This window comes from Somniosus microcephalus, chromosome 14, assembly GCF_052327205.1.
Source record: "Somniosus microcephalus isolate GS21.2 chromosome 14, FLI_Smic_1.0, whole genome shotgun sequence".
Classification (NCBI taxonomy): Eukaryota; Metazoa; Chordata; class Chondrichthyes; order Squaliformes; family Somniosidae; genus Somniosus; species Somniosus microcephalus.
This window is the reverse complement of record NC_141000.1, coordinates 2,101,305-2,118,798: the sequence shown is the minus strand read 5'-3', so window position 1 is coordinate 2,118,798 and position 17,494 is coordinate 2,101,305. Positions and strand designations below refer to the sequence as shown.

The 17,494-nt window shown below is 47.3% G+C and overlaps 1 pseudogene; it reads right to left on the bottom strand.

The window, feature by feature from the left end:
* LOC147107253 (N-alpha-acetyltransferase 16, NatA auxiliary subunit-like) overlaps nt 1-17,494 on the bottom strand; it is a 71,675-nt pseudogene that overhangs the window by 29,108 nt on the left and 25,073 nt on the right.

Below are 17,494 nucleotides of genomic sequence, written 5' to 3'. Positions count from 1 at the left end.
GTGGAACCATGAGTGGGTGGTTACAGGGAGATAGACCATAGAGCAATGGGGATGGGATGGCGGAGAATGGAGTGGTCACTGTGTTGAAGGCCATGGAGAGGGCGAGGAGGACAAGTAGAGGTAACATGCTTCTGTCACAGTCACAAAATGCACCACTAGCGCCTTTGGTCAAGGGTAGTCTTATTGCTGGAGGAAGACTGGAAACCAGACTGAGGATAGGCAGCGAGTGATGGGAGATAGATGCCTACTTGCTGACTACAGTCTTACCCAGGCGGATAATTGTACGTCCCTTACACTAAGGCACTGCCTGTGAATAGCAGCTCCTTTGAGCGAATTTGACAATACATTTATCTTCTTATTTAGCCCCTTGTGATGGAAGTTGTAACCAGTTTGATGTTGTAAAACTCTGCTTGCAATCAAGTGATTCAAAACGCTCTTGGTACAAACTTCAGTTACAGATGAAAACAGACACAGTTTTATATAAAAGCCGAAAATGCTGGAAATACTCAGCAGGTCAGGCAGCATCTGTGGAGAGAGAAACAGAGTTAACGTTTCAGGTCGATGACCTTTCGAAAGGTCATTGATCTGAAACATTGGGCCAGTAATTCCGGTCCCAACGCATGAGTACAGACGGGGCACTCACGCGTGGGCCCGTTGGAAGTGCCGGATTTCAGCATGCACAGCGCATGCGCGGAAAACCGGCATTTTCTGTCCTCTGAACCAAGGGGTTCAGGGGATGAACGCGTGCGCGCAGGAGTCTGCGCGTGCGCGCTGAAATTCCTTTTTTTCCACAGGTTTGCGCGTGTGTAAGGGCCTCTCCTTTTTACGAATGTAAAAAGGAGACGTAAGGACTTCATTCTTTAAGGTAAGTGGTCTATTACTTAAAATTATAACATTTTTTCCACAGCTTTGTTGTTTTTAAGGACTTTACTGTGAGGCAAGTGTAGTTTTAGACCCGATTTTTAAAAAAATTATTTTTTTCAAAAATTTGATTAATTGTTTAAAATAGTTTTTTAAAGTTATTTATAGTTTATTTAATTATTGGGATGTTTTTTAAAATTTTATTTAAAGTTAAACTAGTGTTTTGGGCGCCCGTACTTTTCATGAGTTTGACAGTTCTTACTATCAAACTCATGAATGAAGTTTCCCCTCCCCTGATTGGCTGCACAGTGCTCACCTGATCCCAGCCGGCACATCGCACTAACTACGCCGCTGGATCAGGTAAGCACAGCGCGCCGACAGCTGAACCGGGCCAGTGACAGGAATTCCAAGCAGGCCCAGGCTTCAGATGTCGGCGCGCCGGGTGAGTGCACATCGGGGGCTTGCACGCGCGGCAAGCCCCCGATCCTAATTTCAGGGCCATTAACTCTGTTTCTCTCTCCACAGATGCTGCCTGACCTGCTGAGGATTTCCAGCATTTTCTGTTTTTATTTCAGATTTCCATCATCTGCAATATTTTGCTCTTATATAAAAGCCGTTATGAATTATTATGAACATAAATGTACAAATAAAACATTAGTGCAAAAGAAAATCAAGTGCATTTATTTCAGAGTATGGTTTAAGCAGGATACAAGTTGGCAGAAATGTTGGAGTTTTATAAAAAGGTTTTTTTTAAGTACTTACCACACTTTGCAAATCTAATCATACATTCATGAAGCCACGGATTGTTGGAATCTAATGGGAACGCTGTTTTAATGGACTGTAGCAACAGAAGAAATTTTCCTGTCAACAAAAAGCATTTGTTATGATGACATGTTTCAGTAGGTGTAAATACTACAATATATACAACAGGTAAGTCAGTGATGCATTGCTCCCGGGAGGGGAACCTCACCACAGGAGCGAGGGTTCGAGAATCGGCATCACATGCTCCAGTCAAGCCAGGCTCCTCACCGGGGGCCCTGGATCGGTGAATTTACCTTCCGTTTTACAGTACTTTAACTATTAAGCATTTGCACACTGCATTGTTCCAGAATTTCACCTTCTGGAAAAGGAGAACGCAACTCAGTATTACAAACTCAAGTGTCAGAACTAAATCTTCACCATTTACTGACCTATTTAAATTCAACATTACCTTCTCTCAGCATCAGGGGCATTACTGTGAACACAAACGTTTGATTATTGGGAGCCACCACACCAGTTGCAGATAGTTTTTGTGGATTTACTCTCTTGTGAAGGGCACGTACCCTTGGTTTTCTCTCGCTTTCTAACAGCATCCTGGGCTGGAAGTTGGACTTGGGCTTGAAACAGGCAGCAAGTCAGTGGAGCAGTCGCTCCGCACGCTGGTCCGTGACAAATCGGGGACCGGGCTACACCTGTGTTGTGGTTTTGCGGAGCCAGGATGCAGCACTTCTGATCACTCCGACTCCACTATCTCCGAAAATTTACAGCATGGTTCTGCCTTTTGAGAGAGGTTTACGGGAACAGCAGCACAGTGCTCATGTTACTGGACGAGTCATCCAGAGGCCTGGACTAATGATCCGGAGTGAGTTCATATCCCACCACGGCAAATGTGGAATTTAAATTCAGTTCATTAAATAAATCTGGAATAAAAAGCTAATGGTGACCATGAAACTACCAGATTGTCGTAAAGACCCATCTGGTTCACTAATGTCCTTTCGGGAAGGAAATCTGCCGTCCTCACCTGGTCTGGCCTGCTCTGCAAATAAACTCTAAAGCCTGCACATCTGCCAATGCACTTTATTATGTTTATGTTTATGTTACAAGCCAAATGTATGTTAAATGTCTTAATCAAAATGTACACTCTCGGGAGCCGCAAGCCTACATTTCGTTGTACTGCACTTGTGCACTAACAATGACAATAAAGTTGATTATTATATTATATGTGACTCCAGACCCTCAGCAATGTGGTTGACTCTTAACTGCTCTCTGAAATGGCCGAGCGAGACACTCAGTTGTAACAAAGCGTTACAACAAACAATAACAAGAATAAAACCAGACGGACCACCCGGCATCGACCTCGGCACCGACTTCGGACACGACAAAGACTCACCCAGCCCAGTCGACCCTGCAAAGTCCTCCTCACCAACATCTGGCTTGTGATAAAATTGGGAGAGCTGTCCCACAGACTAGTCAAGCAACAGCCTGACATAGTCATACTCACAGAATCATACCTTTCAGCCAATGTCCCAGACTCCTCCCTCACCATCCCTGGGTAGGTCCTGTCCCACCGGCAGGACAGACCCACCAGGGGTGGCGGCACAGTGGGATACAGTCGGGAAGGAGTGGCCCTGGGAGTCCTCAACATTGACTCTGGACTCCATGAAGTCTCACGGCATCAGATCAAGCATGGGCAAGGAAACCTCCTGCTGATTACCACCTACCGCCCTCCCTCAGCTGATGAATCAGTACTCCGCCATGTTGAACACCACTTGGAAGAAGCACTGAGAGTAGCAAGGGCACAGAATGTACTCTGGGTGGGGGACTTCAATGTCCATCACCAAGAGTGGCTCGGTAGCACCACTGCTGACCGAGCTGGCCGAGTCCTGAAGGACATAACTGCCAGTCTGGGCCTGCGACAGGTGGTGAGAGAACCAACACGAGGGAAAAACCTACTTGACCTCATCCTCACCAATCTACCTGTCGCAGATGCATCTGTCCATGACAGTATTGGTAGCAGTGACCACCGCACAGTCATTGTGGAGACAAAGTCCTGTCTTCACACTGAGGACACCCTCCATCGTGTTGTGTGGCACTACCACCGTGCTAAAAGGGATAGATTCAGAACAGATCTAGCAGCTCAAAACTGGGCATCCATGAGGTGTTGTGGGCCATCAGCACCAGCAGAATTGTATTCCACCACAATCTGTAATCTCACAGCCTGGTATATCCCTCACCCTACCATTAACATCAAGCCAGGTGACCAACCCTGGTTCAACAAGGAGTGTAGAAGAGCATGCCAGGAGCAGCACCAGGCGTACCTAAAAATGAGGTGCCAACCTGGGAAAATTGCAACATAGGACTACATGTATGCTAAACAATGGAAGCAGCATGCTACGGACAGAGCTAAACGATCCCACAACCAACGGATCAGATCAAAGCTCTGTGGTCCTGCCACATCCAGTCGTGAATGGTGGTGGACCATTAAACAACAAATGGGAGGAGGAGGCTCCATGAATATCCCCATCCTCAATGATGGTGGAGCCCAGCACGTGAGTGCAAAAGACAAGGCTGAAGCATTTGCAACCATCTTCAGCCAGAAGTGCCGAGTGGATGATCCTTCTCGACCTCCTTCTGAGGTCCACATCATCACAGAAGCCAGTTTTCAGCCAATTCGATTCACTCCACGTGATATCAAGAATCGGCTGAGTGCACTGGATACAGCAAAGACTATGGGCCCCGACAACATCCCAGCTATCGTGCTGAAGACTTGTGCTCCAGAACTAGCCGCGCCTCTAGCCAAGCTGTTCCACTACAGCTACAACACTGGCATTTATCCGACAATGTGGAAAACTGCCCAGGTAGGTCCTGTCCACAAAAAGCAGGACAAATCCAATCCGGCCAATTACCGCCCCATCAGTCTACTCTCAATCATCAGCAAAGTGATGGAAGGTATCGTCGACAGTGCTATCAAGCAGCACTTACTCACCAATAACCTGCTCACTGATGCTCAGTTTGGGTTCCACCAGGACCACTCGGCTCCCGACCTCATTACAGCCTTGGTCCAAACATGGACAAAATAGCTGAATTCCAGAGGTGAAGTGAGAGTGACTGCCCTTGACAGCATTTGACCGAGTGTGCAATCAAGGCACCCTAGTAAAATTGAAGTCAATGGGAATCAGGGGGAAAACTCTCCACTGGCTGGAGTCATACCTAGCACAAAGGAAGATGGTTGTGGTTGTTGGAGGCCAATCATCTCAGCCCCAGAACATCGCTGCAGGAGTTCCTCAGGGCAGTGTCCGAGGCCCAACCATCTTCATCTGCTTCATCAATGACCTTCCCTCCATCATAAGGTCAGAAATGGGGATGTTCGCTGATGATTGCTGCACAGTGTTCAGCGCCATTTGCAACTCCTCAGATAATGAAGCAGTCCATGCCCACATGCAGCAAGATCTGGACAACATTCAGACTTGGGCTGATAAGTGGCAAGTAACATTCGTGCCACACAAGTGCCAGGCAATGACTATTTCCAACAAGAGAGCATCTAACCACCGGTCCTTGACATTCAACGGCATTACCATCACCGAATCCCCCACCATCAACATCCTGGGGGTCACCATTGACCAGAAACCTAACTGGACCAGCCACATAAACACTGTGGCAACAAGAGCAGGTCAGAGGCTGGGTATTCTGCGGCAAGTGTCTCACCTCCTGACTCCCCAAAACCTTCCCACCATCTACAAGGCACAAGTAAGGAGTGTGATGGAATACTCTCCACGTGCCCGGATGAGTGCAGCTCCAACAACACTCAAGAAGCTCGAGACCATCCAGGACAAAGCAGCCCGCTTGATTGGCACCCCATCCACCACCTTAAACATTCACTCCCTCCACCACCGGCGTACCGTGATTACAGTGTGTACCATCTACAAGATGCACTGCAGCAACTCGCCAAAGCTCCTTCAACAGCACCTTTCAAACCCGCGACCTCTTCCACCTAGAAGGACAAGGGCAGCAGGCGCATGGGAACACCACCACCTCCAAGTTCCCCTCCAAGTCACGCACCATCCTGACTTGGAAATATATCGGCGTTCCTTCATCGTCGCTGGGTCAAAATCCTGGAACTCCCTCCCTAACAGCACTGTGGGAGTACCTTCACCACACGGACTGCAGCGGTTCAAGAAGGCAGCTCACCACCACCTTCTCAAGGGCGATTATGGATGGGCAATAAATGCTGGCCTTGCCAGCGACGCCCACATCCCAGGAACGAATAATTTTAAAAAAGGTCTCCGGAGGTACCTTTGAGGACAAATGGGCAGAGCTTGTGTGGCACGTGTCCCGGCCATCTCTACTTCAATTTTGCTATCAGGGTTCTCGAAGCAGCGCAGGACACGGTTTTGTATAAACAAACAGCCCTGCGCCTGTTTCAGTCGCCTGATCTAATAATGCGGTCGGGTGCAGATTGGGCACCGGCGATCTCAGCCCCATTTAAGTAAACTTTCTCTCATTTAAAACCTGAAAAACAGACGAATCAAGGTTGAATTTCTCCTCCCCTCCTGTGTCGTTGTTCGTGGGATCGTATAGTCAGTTTACGGACCTCTGCTGTGCGACAGGACACTAGCCGGTGCAAAGAGTGGCCCAGCAAGGAAACACCCAGCTGATTTTCCTCGCCCATCCCCAGGCAGATGCTCTGGTTTCAACACCATTCCTGGCCCCACATCAATTTAGCACAGGCCAACCAGAACATACCATTGAATTCAATACTTCAAGGTGCTGGACCAGAAAAGGTCAAAGTTCAGAGACGCAAGGAGGCGTCTTGCCCAATTGAAATGAGCAGAAAAGTTAGCAAACAGATTGACAGATCAACAATGGGGAATCTTCAAACACGAGATAGATGGATATTGACTTAAAACAACTTTTGGCCTTAACTACAGCTCCCATTTCTCTGCAGGAAGCGCTGGCCCTGTGCGATAGGTGTGCCTGCCAATGTTCCCTTTAATTTTTTTTCGGTGCACAGCCCCTTTAACAGGTTGAGCGGCCCATTCAAATTTCCGCGCATGTGCGGTTTTTCCATTCAAAAACCAGTGAGCCGGCTGCGCGGGACTTCCAGACTGCTGTGCGGCCACGCAACTTAAAGGGAACATTGGTGCCAGTGTTTCTGGGTGGGGGAGCAGGTTGGTGCTTGAAAGAAAGACAGACAGACTTGCATTTATATAGCACCTTTCATGACCACCGGACTTCCCAAAGCGCTTTGCAGCTGGTATATTTTGAAGTGTAGTCACCGCTGTAGTGTAGGCTTGGGGTGCAGCACCGTGTTGACCGGGTTGTCTGGACCCTCAGAGTCGACCTGCTTTATTCTTCTACCAGACCTCGGTGCTGCTGGAGCTTGCTCCGCTTTCCCAGTTTTCCCCGCTTCCCTTTCACCTGCCTATCCCTGAACCCTTCACCTGCTCACACACGCTCTGTGTCTCGCATCGTAGATTCCTCTCATTAAGCCTCCTAATATCTCACTCTGATATCACTTCTGTCATTTCACCAACTCGTTTTCCACTTTAGCATTTTACAGGTCATTCTATTTCTTTTCCTGTGTACATTTGTGTGCGCGTCTGTGTGCATGTGCGTCTGTGTGTGTGTGTGCGCGTGTGTGTGCGTCTGTGTGTGTGTGCGCGTGTGCGTCTGTGTGCGTGTGCGTCTGTGTGTGTGCGCGCGTGTGTGTGCGTCTGTGTGTGTGCGCGCGTGTGTGCGTCTGTGTGTGTGTGCGTCTGTGTGTGTGCGCGTGTGTGTGTGTGTGTGTGCGCGTGTCTGTGTGTGTGTGTGCGTCTGTGTGTGTGCGTGTGTGTGCGCGTGTGTGTGTGCGTCTGTGTGTGCGTCTGTGTGTGTGCGCGTGTGTGCGCGTCTGTGTGTGTGCGCGTCTGTGTGTGTGCGTGTGCGTGTGCCTTTCCCTCCCCCTTCCTTTGTTCTGTTCCTTATTAAACGCTGCTCCTTGGTAATAGCTTCCAGTTTTGAGAAAGAGCTGGCACATTCCAAACGATAAATTGTTTGTTCTCGCCACAGATGTTGCCTGACCTGCTGAGTGTTGCCAGTATTTTCTGTTTGTTACAAAATAAATATACTCCTATAAAAGGTGAAAAGGGGATGCATTCATATACGGAATTCAGGGGATAAAGAGAGAGATTAAAGCTAAACTGAAACTTAAAAGATAACTAGAAAAGGAATTGATTCTGAAAGATTAGCAGAATTCAGGGTGGATCAGTCACTGGGCCCTGACGCTGTAACCCAGGCTGGTGATGGGAGGCAGAAAGGAGATAGAGGCTCTGGCACAACTTTCAATCCTCCTTGAATATGGAAACTGTGCTGTGGGACTGCAGAGTAACTGATTGGACACCTTTGTTCAAGGAGAGGGAAGGATAAACCAGTTAGTCTGGTTATGGGCAAGCTCTTAGAATTCATAATCTGAGATAAAATGAGTGAACATGTAGTAATGTATGAGGTAATCAGGGACGCCAGTATAGTTAAAAGCAAGTAGGGTTGTCAGGTTTAACACAGGTTTTTGAAGACGTGACCAAATGGACAGGATGATGCCAGGGATGGAAAATTATAGTTATGAGGAGAGACGCGAGGTACTGGGACTATTTCCACTGGAGCAGAGATGGGTAAGGAGATTTAATAGAGGTTTTCAAAATGATGAAGGGTTTTGATAGTGAATAGGGAAAGACTATGGGGGAAAAATTCAGCTGTCTGCACCTCCCGTTAGCACCTTAAGAGGGCGCTAATGGGGCGCAAAGCAACTAGCGCCCGTGCGTGCTGATGTTTGCACCGCTCACGAAATTAACCAGACATTTTGCGGCGGCGCTAAACACTACCGCCACGATCTCCTGCGCCGGCAGATTGTGACGTCAGTCGAGTGCGCAACGCCCCGGTAGCGCCCGGACTGGATATTGAGTGGTGCCCCCTGCCTTACCGCCTGCCGCTAGCAATGACATGTTGAGGGGAGCGTTTTGCAGTCGGGAAGGGACTGGGGGAGCGCTATTTAAAGGCGACCGCTTCCTGCCTTTTTTTGTCGGTGACATTTTTGCACCACGCCTTCTGAGAGAGAGAGAGAGAGAGAGAGAGAGAGAGAGATTCAACGCTGTGTGAAGGAGTTTTGGGTACTGAGCAGCACTTTGCAGGTTCATTTTGATTTGCCCTTTCGTGTATCTATTTAGAAGAGACTGTGGGGGCTGCACTCTGAGCTCTTTCCCTGGGTCTCTCCATTGTTCTTTCCAGCAGATTTGATGTACAGGTCTCTCCAGGCCCAGATTCAAGGCTGCAATGAGCAGGGTGTGGATGGAGAGCAAGATCGACCCTCCCCTTTAAGATAAAAACAGAAAATGCTGGAGAAACTCAGCAGGCCAAGCAGCATCTGTGAAGAGAGAAAGAGAGTTAACGTTTCAGGTCGCTGACCATTCGTCAGAACTCCCCTTTAAGAACTGGCCGGCACCAGTGTGTCTGTTCCATTGCTGACTGACATCACATGAGCTTCGCCAGCGCTCTGAGGTAGCGCCTCGCTCCTCGGCCTTTCTGCCTTAAGACAGGTGTGAAGGGCCTGATTTAGCGCTCCAATCACCTCCAGGGGCGATAAAAGTAAAGTTTGCCGTCGGAGGTGATAATTAGCGCCAGGTGCTAAACTTTGCGCACGGCCGATATTGGCGCCCCAAACGAGGCGATACTGAATTTCTCCCCCTATTTCTACAAGTTGGAGTCAGTGGAGAGGGGCCACCAATTTAAAATTGTCACAGAGAGTGAGGAGAGAGGTTAGGTGAAATGTCTTTACACAGTGGGTTGTTGGAGCATGGAATGCTTTACCACAGGGAGTGGTTGAGGCAGAGACCATTGCATCTTTTGAGGGAAAACTGGATAAAGATTTGAAGCAAAGGAAGATACAGGGCGATGGGGAGAGAGCGGGGCAGTGGGATTAGTGTTAGATTGATACAGGGCGATGGGGAGAGAGCGGGGCAGTGGGATTAGTGTTAGATTGATACAGGGCGATGGGGAGAGAGCGGGACAGTGGGATTAGTGTTAGATTGATACAGGGCGATGGGGAGAGAGTGGGGCAGTGGGATTAGTGTTAGATTGATACAGGGCGATGGGGAGAGAGCGGGGCAGTGGGATTAGTTTGGGATTGATACAGGGTGATGGGGAGAGAGCGGGGCAGTGGGATTAGTGTTAGATTGATACAGGACGATGGGGAGAGAGCGGGGCAGTGGGATTAGTGTTAGATTGATACAGGGCGATGGGGAGAGAGTGGGGCAGTGGGATTAGTGTTAGATTGATACAGGGCGATGGGGAGAGAGTGGGGCAGTGGGATTAGTGTTAGATTGATACAGGGTGATGGGGAGAGAGCGGGGCAGTGGGATTAGTGTTAGATTGATACAGGGCGATGGGGAGAGAGTGGGGCAGTGGGATTAGTGTTAGATTGATACAGGGCGATGGGGAGAGAGCGGGGCAGTGGGATTAGTGTTAGATTGATACAGGGCGATGGGGAGAGAGCGGGGCAGTGGGATTAGTGTTAGATTGATACAGGGCGATGGGGAGAGAGCGGGGCAGTGGGATTAGTGTTAGATTGATACAGGGCGATGGGGAGAGAGCGGGGCAGTGGGATTAGTGTTAGATTGCTACAGGGCGATGGGGAGAGAGTGGGGCAGTGGAATTAGTGTTAGATTGATACAGGGCGATGGGGAGAGAGCGGGGCAGTGGGATTAGTGTTAGATTGATACAGGGCGATGGGGAGAGAGCGGGGCAGTGGGATTAGTGTTAGATTGATACAGGGCGATGGGGAGAGAGCGGGGCAGTGGGATTAGTGTTAGATTGATACAGGGCGATGGGGAGAGAGCGGGGCAGTGGGATTAGTGTGAGCGGGGCAGTGGGATTAGTGTTAGATTGATACAGGGTGATGGGGAGAGAGTGGGGCAGTGGGATTAGTGTTAGATTGATACAGGGCGATGGGGAGAGAGCGGGGCTGTGGGATTAGTTTTTGATTGCTCTAATAAAGAGCTGGTGCAGGCACGATGGGCTGAATGGTCTTCCTCTGTGCTGTAAAGTTTCATAGCACTGTGCATTGGTGATATAATTATCCCTTTTCCACTCCATTTTTTAATTCATTAATTTATTTTCAACTATATATAAATACATAGAATTCAGAAGGGAAGATGAAATGATAAACACTTCAACATTGCTTATACTCGAAAATGAAGTCATAACAGTTCACAGCATCCTGAAGCTCAAGTTTGCAGGGAGCACTCTGTTGATTTAAAATCAAAGTTTAAACATTTTAACTGGCAACATTTCTGAGATAGCTTGCTAACTAACCCGAGCGCCGTCATTTCCAGGTGGAAACAGTAGTGATAATCTATGGTACAGCAGCAAATTTGCATTGAAATGTCACATTGCAGATTATACGACCACATGTCTTTCAGTCGATGGATGCTCCACCTCAAGCCCGATTGCTATAGATCAGAATCTGGGTCCAGCTAGCCCAGAAACACGAGAAAACACACCCGGCTCTCAACTCTCTCCTACTATTAAGTAAACTGTAATTTTCTCATAGCTCCAAGTGCAAGATTACTGCTTCTGTGCACTCTCCTATAAATTACAGAGTGAAAGAGAATCACATGTAGAATGACCCTACCTTTTCTAAAATAAATCTCAAAAGCTAAAAAGGTGCGATCGGCAGCAAGAGCTTTCAGTGGGATCAGGCACTTTATCGCTTCCTCCAGGGGGGGTTTCTACCTGTTTTTTAAAAAATGGAACACATTGCAACTGTTAACCTTACATTCGGATTTGTACAGATTGAAACTGCTCCCTAACCATTATCTACTGGACACAATAAAAGACTTGTTTGGAATTCGACAGCTGTAATATATGCAGAGAAAAGGCCACACACACATGCACAGTGCGAGATCCCCTGTGGCATTGCTCAGTCAGTCAGGGATTACAGTGATGCAGTGAGGAGGAAGGGAATGCAATGACTGGGCTCTGGAAGTAGGGGATGGATGCATGTATCCAGTGAAAACATTTGGAAAGCAGTTTAATAAGAGATTGTCCCAGGAATAAAGAAGTGAATTTGCTTTGATTGGCTCCTGGAAAATAAATAATGTTTTCCTTACATACTGTAGGTAAAGGCTGTAGTTACAAAAATTGATCTGTTTATATGAACAATTGTTGTTTGTATGGCAGCTGTACCCATTGCTGTATCCAAATACATTTTGTCTCCTTATTCTTCACCTCACATTTTATCCTCATTGACACACACACACGGCAGGTGACATTCTATCTGCCCTCTCTTTTTTTTTGGGGTGCGTGGCCCATTCAAAATGTCATGTGCGCGCAAAATCTCCCCTAGAAAAGCTGGCGCGGGGCCTGCAAGGGACATCCAGACAACTGTGCAACTTAGTGACAATGGTGGTGTGTGAGAGGGAGAGACAGAAAAATATTGGATATAACCTAGCTCAGGTGCTTTAATTTCTATAGTATGGGCCAAATTCATGTAGATTCTGCCAGTTGGACATTGTTGCTGGCCTGGCCTTGAAGAAACCAATACTGCGGTAGAATACAAGCAATTGTTTAAACCTCCTGTGTCTAATTGTGCGTGAGAGTGAAAGCGAGTGTGGAGGGACGTAAACTCAGACTCGCCAGGTGCAATGCTATGACATCTGCTATATCCCAAAAAATACAGCACGGAAATATTCTCCTCTGTGGTAAATTCCCTTTCAGCCATTTTGCTCAAGGGAGCCAATTTTTCAGAGGGAGGGATTACTGGGAGGCACCCCCATCCCAAACACTTTGCGGCGGCCAGTTTAAGTATAAAGATAACAGAAAATGCTGGAAAAACTCAGCAGGCCAGGCAACATTTGTTTCTCTCTCCACGGATGTTGCCTGGCCTGCTGGGTTTTTCCAGCATTTTCTGTTGTTATTTCGGATTTCCAGCATCCGCAGTATTTTGCTATCGTTAAGTATAAAGATGATGTTTATTGCGGTTTAAGTATAAAGATGATGTTTATTATAGTTTTGAGCAGGGAAATGATTCACAGAAATCACAGAAACCCCACAGGGCAGATAGAGGCCATTTCGGCCCATCAAGCCTGCACCGACACATATCCCACCCGATCCCTGTAACCCCTACACCAACACATGTCCCACCCTATCCCCTGTGTTCAGAGCACAGGAGGAAATCATTTTCAAAATAGTGTTTTTTTTTGGAAGAACAGTTGAATGTAGTGAAGCGATACACTGGAGGAATGCCCTGATTTCACAAACCAGTGGGGAAATAATGTCAGATTTTCCCAGCACCCTTTAATACTGAACCAGTATCTACAATTGGACTATGAAGAAAGTGAATGCCACATCCCGCATCATTGTACAGTACCGATACGTATAGTTCAGTTACACAGGCCGAGCTTTCAACACACTGACCAACTGTAAAAACAGTGCCGGAGAATGGGCCACACACAACAGGAGTAAACTCGGTCATTTTGTATTTGACTAACCTTTGGTTGGTTCGCGATAAATGATGCAACAAGAACTGAAGACAATTGGAAAACAGGCAAAAACAGACAGGGGACAAAGACATTATTACAAAATAAGCAGATTCTATATTCAACGACGAACCATGCAATCTGCTCTAAATATGTGCACAGAAGATTTTTCACACTTCCTAATCTTCTCTGAAAGCTGAACACTGATAGGTGTGACAAAAGGAAATATTTTTACATAAGTTTTAATTTAGTGGCTCAGTCACAATGCATTTGGAGTTTAAACAGCAGCCAAGCCAGAATCTTGCATTTCATTTCATTTCGCCCGTGAACAAACAATTCTCACCCTTTCCAGTTTTTCAGGAATAAGCTCTTCCTTTGGCCCACTAGTTTCTTCTTCCTCTGATTCTTCTGCTGTTGCTCTCGCTCTGCGTGCTTCTTCTCCTCCTCCAGTGTGGCCTTCTTTTGGGCCCTTCGCTGTTTGCTCAGCATCTTTTTCAACTCCTTTGCTGACAGATTTCACGCGGAGAGAATCCATTACAATTAAGTGACAATGTGGGCAGGGGAAATTTAAAAAAGGGAAAACAGGAGATGAAAATCTTTCAAGAGTGCCCGCAACGTATGCCTCAGGTTAAAAACACTGCGGTAATAATAAAAAGATTTCTGTATTTAGAAACACATTCCGATCTTTGGTTTTAATCTAGTATACTGTATTCGCTGCTCACGATGCAGTCTCCTCTACATTGGGGAGACCAAACGCAGATTGGGCGACCGCTTTGCGGAACACCTCCGTTCAGTCCGTAAGGGGGACCCCGAGCTTCCGGTCGCCTGTCACTTTAATTCACCGCTTCACTCCCACTCGGACCTCACCGTCCTTGGCCTCCTGTATTGTTCCACGGAAGCTCAACGTAAACTCGAGGAACAGCACCTCATCTTCCGATTAGGCAGTCTGCAGCCTTCCGGACTCAATATCGAGTTCAACAATTTCAGATCATAAGCTCGGCCCCCATTTCATTTTCTCTTGTAATTGTTCCACTCCTTTCCCCCCACCCCCCCCCCTTTCCTTTTGTTTCTCTCTCACACCTGGCAGCTATCTTTTGCCCTGCCAGTACACTTTACACCTAATCCCAGCCTATTACCATCTCGTCTAGCTTCTAATCTCTTTTACTTCTTTTGTTTCTTTTATTCTTTTGTCCGATCGCAGCCCTGCCTCCGATCCAGTTTCTTTTCTTTCCAGTTTTGAAGAAGGGTCCAACCCGAAACGTCAACTCAAATTTCTCTCCACGGATGTTGCCTGACCTGCTGAGTTTTTCCAGCATTTTCTGTTGTTATTTCGGATTTCCAACATCTGCAGTATTTTGCTATCGTTCGGTTTTAATCTGTTCTCCTTTCGGTGGAAATCAGTCGCCCACGATTCTCCATCTGGAACATCAGGTGAGTTATCTTCAGTGCGGAATCCCCTCTTTGACCGCTGCTTACATACCAAAAACATAGGGACATTGTCTATTGAACATGTTAGAATGCTGCAGCATCATCACCATTGCCAGCTTCAATCCTGCTCAAGAACCACAGTCCCAGATTCTTTTTCAATTAAGGCAGCCAAAAGAACAAACCTACATTTCTATAGCGCCTTTCCCGACTTCAGGACATCCCAAAATGCTTTACAGCCAATGAAGTATTTTTGAAGTGTGGTCACTGTTGTAATGTAGGAAAGGTGGGAGCCAATCTGCGCACAGCAAGATCCCCAAAAACAGCAATGTGATAAAAAAATAATAATAATTGGTCATTAAGTGATGTTGGTTGAAGGATAAATATTGGCCAGGACACCCGAGAGGGTGGGCGGGGCCTCAGTTTAATGTCTCATCTGAAAGACGGCACCTCCAACAGTGCAGCACTCCCTCAGCACCGCACTGGAGTGTCAGCCTAGCTTTATGTGCTCAAAGTCCCTGGAGTGGGACTTGAACCCACAACCTTCTGACCCAGAGGCGAGGGTGCTGCCCACTGAGCCACGGCTATCACCTCAAGCAGGAAAAGCAATCATGTCAGAAAATATATGCACGTGCCCACACTCTTCAGGTGTCAGACTTTCTTTCTGACCAACAGAAAATCCCTTCTAATGTAAAGAGACAATCCAGTCTGATCTGTAATTAAGTGTGCGTGTGTGTCCATAATGACCTGTTCGATATAAAACTGACCTGCAGTGTGTCCAGGGTATGCACCTCCACCTCCACCTCCAATTGGAAGGTCTGTCCCGTCTTCCACTGAATGTAAACTGTTGTGTATGTAATATGTATGTCACTTTAAACCTATGGCCAGGGCAGCACTACTTTGTAGGGCGTAGTGATACCGTAGTACCACTCCTGGCCATAGGGGTATAAATAGTACTGTGGGTACTGATCTCCCCTCAGTTCCCGCCTGTGGGTATGAAGTAAAGACCTAAGTTAAACCCTTCCAAGCTGTCTCTTCCTTTTTGTATCAAGTATATTCGCATACTTTACACTGGCGACTAGGAACGTTCGAACTCACCAGTACAAGGTGCAACAAAGGATCGGTAGCAGTACGGGGAGAGAAGCTTCTTACCAGCCTGCAGAGTCCAGCGTCGACCGAAGGAGGCCGCCCAGTTCAGGAGGAGCGGCAGCAACGGAGCGAGAGGTTCCAGCGGAGGCTGCAGCAGCTGAGAGAAGAGGCTGAACGGGCGCTCCAGCCACGGGGCAAAAGTCCACCCAGGGTCAGGTAAACTGCAATCCTTCCCGGGAACGCGAGCTGCAAGGGCCAGAACGGGCAGGCGATCTGGGGAACAAACGGAGCCACGAGGACTAGCGGGCCACGAGAGGGGCAGGTCGTTGTAATAGCGGCGGTGGCAATAACGGGAGCTGCAAGGGCCAAAAACAACGAACCTGGAGAGACGTCGTTGACAGCAGAGGGAGAAAAGGCGGGAAAAGCGCCATCTAGTGGACAAAAGGGGAAAAGTTTTTTCTCTTCAGCAGTTTAAAATGAACAGCGCCATCTAGTGGACAAAGGGGAAAAGTTTTTTCTCTTCAGCAGTTTAAAATGAACAGCGCCATCTAGTGGACAAAGGGGGGAAAGTTTTTCTCTTAAAAAAATAACAGCGCCATCTAGTGGAAAAAGGCGGGAAAACCTCTTCAGTAGTTTTAAAAATGGCTAAAGAAGCTCGGTTGTCAGAATTTGTTGCCGACATAGAAGATTGGGACGCATATGTAGAAAGGCATGAACTTTATTGCATAGTAAACAAGGTGAAAGATGACGAAAAGGCAGCAACCTTATTAAATTCTATGGGGGCAAAAACATACGGTCTGCTGAGGAATCTTCTTACTCCAGAAAAGCCAGCAGACAAAACGTATGCCCAAATTGTTGATACGTTAAAGGAACATTTAAACCCTAAGCCACCATTTATAGCGGAAAGGTACCGCTTCTACAGACGCGACCAAAGGAATGATGAGTCGCAGGCAGCCTATTTGGCTGAGCTCAGGTGGTTGTCCAAACGTTGCCAGTTTGGAGCCTTTTTGGCGGAAGCGATCAGAGACAGATTTGTCTGTGGCATGTTAAATGAGAGTACACGAAAACGGTTGCTGGCCAAGAAACAGCTCAGCCTAGATCAGGCGATGGAAATAGCATTGGCACATGAAGCGGCAGCACAGGGTGCTGCTCAAATACGACAAAATACAACCGGCTATGACACCCATGAGGTGAAATTTCACAAAGGTAAATGCTACCGTTGTGGCAAAACCACCCACGACCAAAGTAATTGTTGGTTTCGTGATAAAATATGCCGGCAGTGTGGGAAAAAGGGGCATATAGCGAAAGTTTGTCGGTCGGGTACGAAACCCAATAGTGGGGGCAATCCGAGCAGTACCAAGGCAAGGACAAAAATACATAAGATATCTGACAGTAGCTCAGACGAGTCACAGGAAGGCACAAAAGCAGAGCCTAAAGGTCTGGGATGTCTCAAGTTATATGGTGTAGACAAAACGGAGGACCACAGCACAATGTGGGTTAAAATGAAGGTAGCAGGCGTCGAAGTTAATATGGAGCTGGACACGGGTTCAGCCCTATCAGTAATTAATGAACAAGATTATAACAGGCTGTTCAAACGCATTCCCTTAAAGGATACCGAAATCAAATTAAAAACATATACGGGACAAAAAGTTTACCCGAAGGGAAAAATGCAAGTAACAGTTAAATACAATGGCAGAAAAGTGCCAGGACTTTATTTATACGTCCTACCAAACGGTGGACCACCACTTTTGGGTAGGGAATGGATAAGAAAAATCCATTTCGACTGGAAGTCGATACACGAGATAAAAGTAGAGACCACCAAGGATGATGCAACCATTACAAGCAGGCTGTCG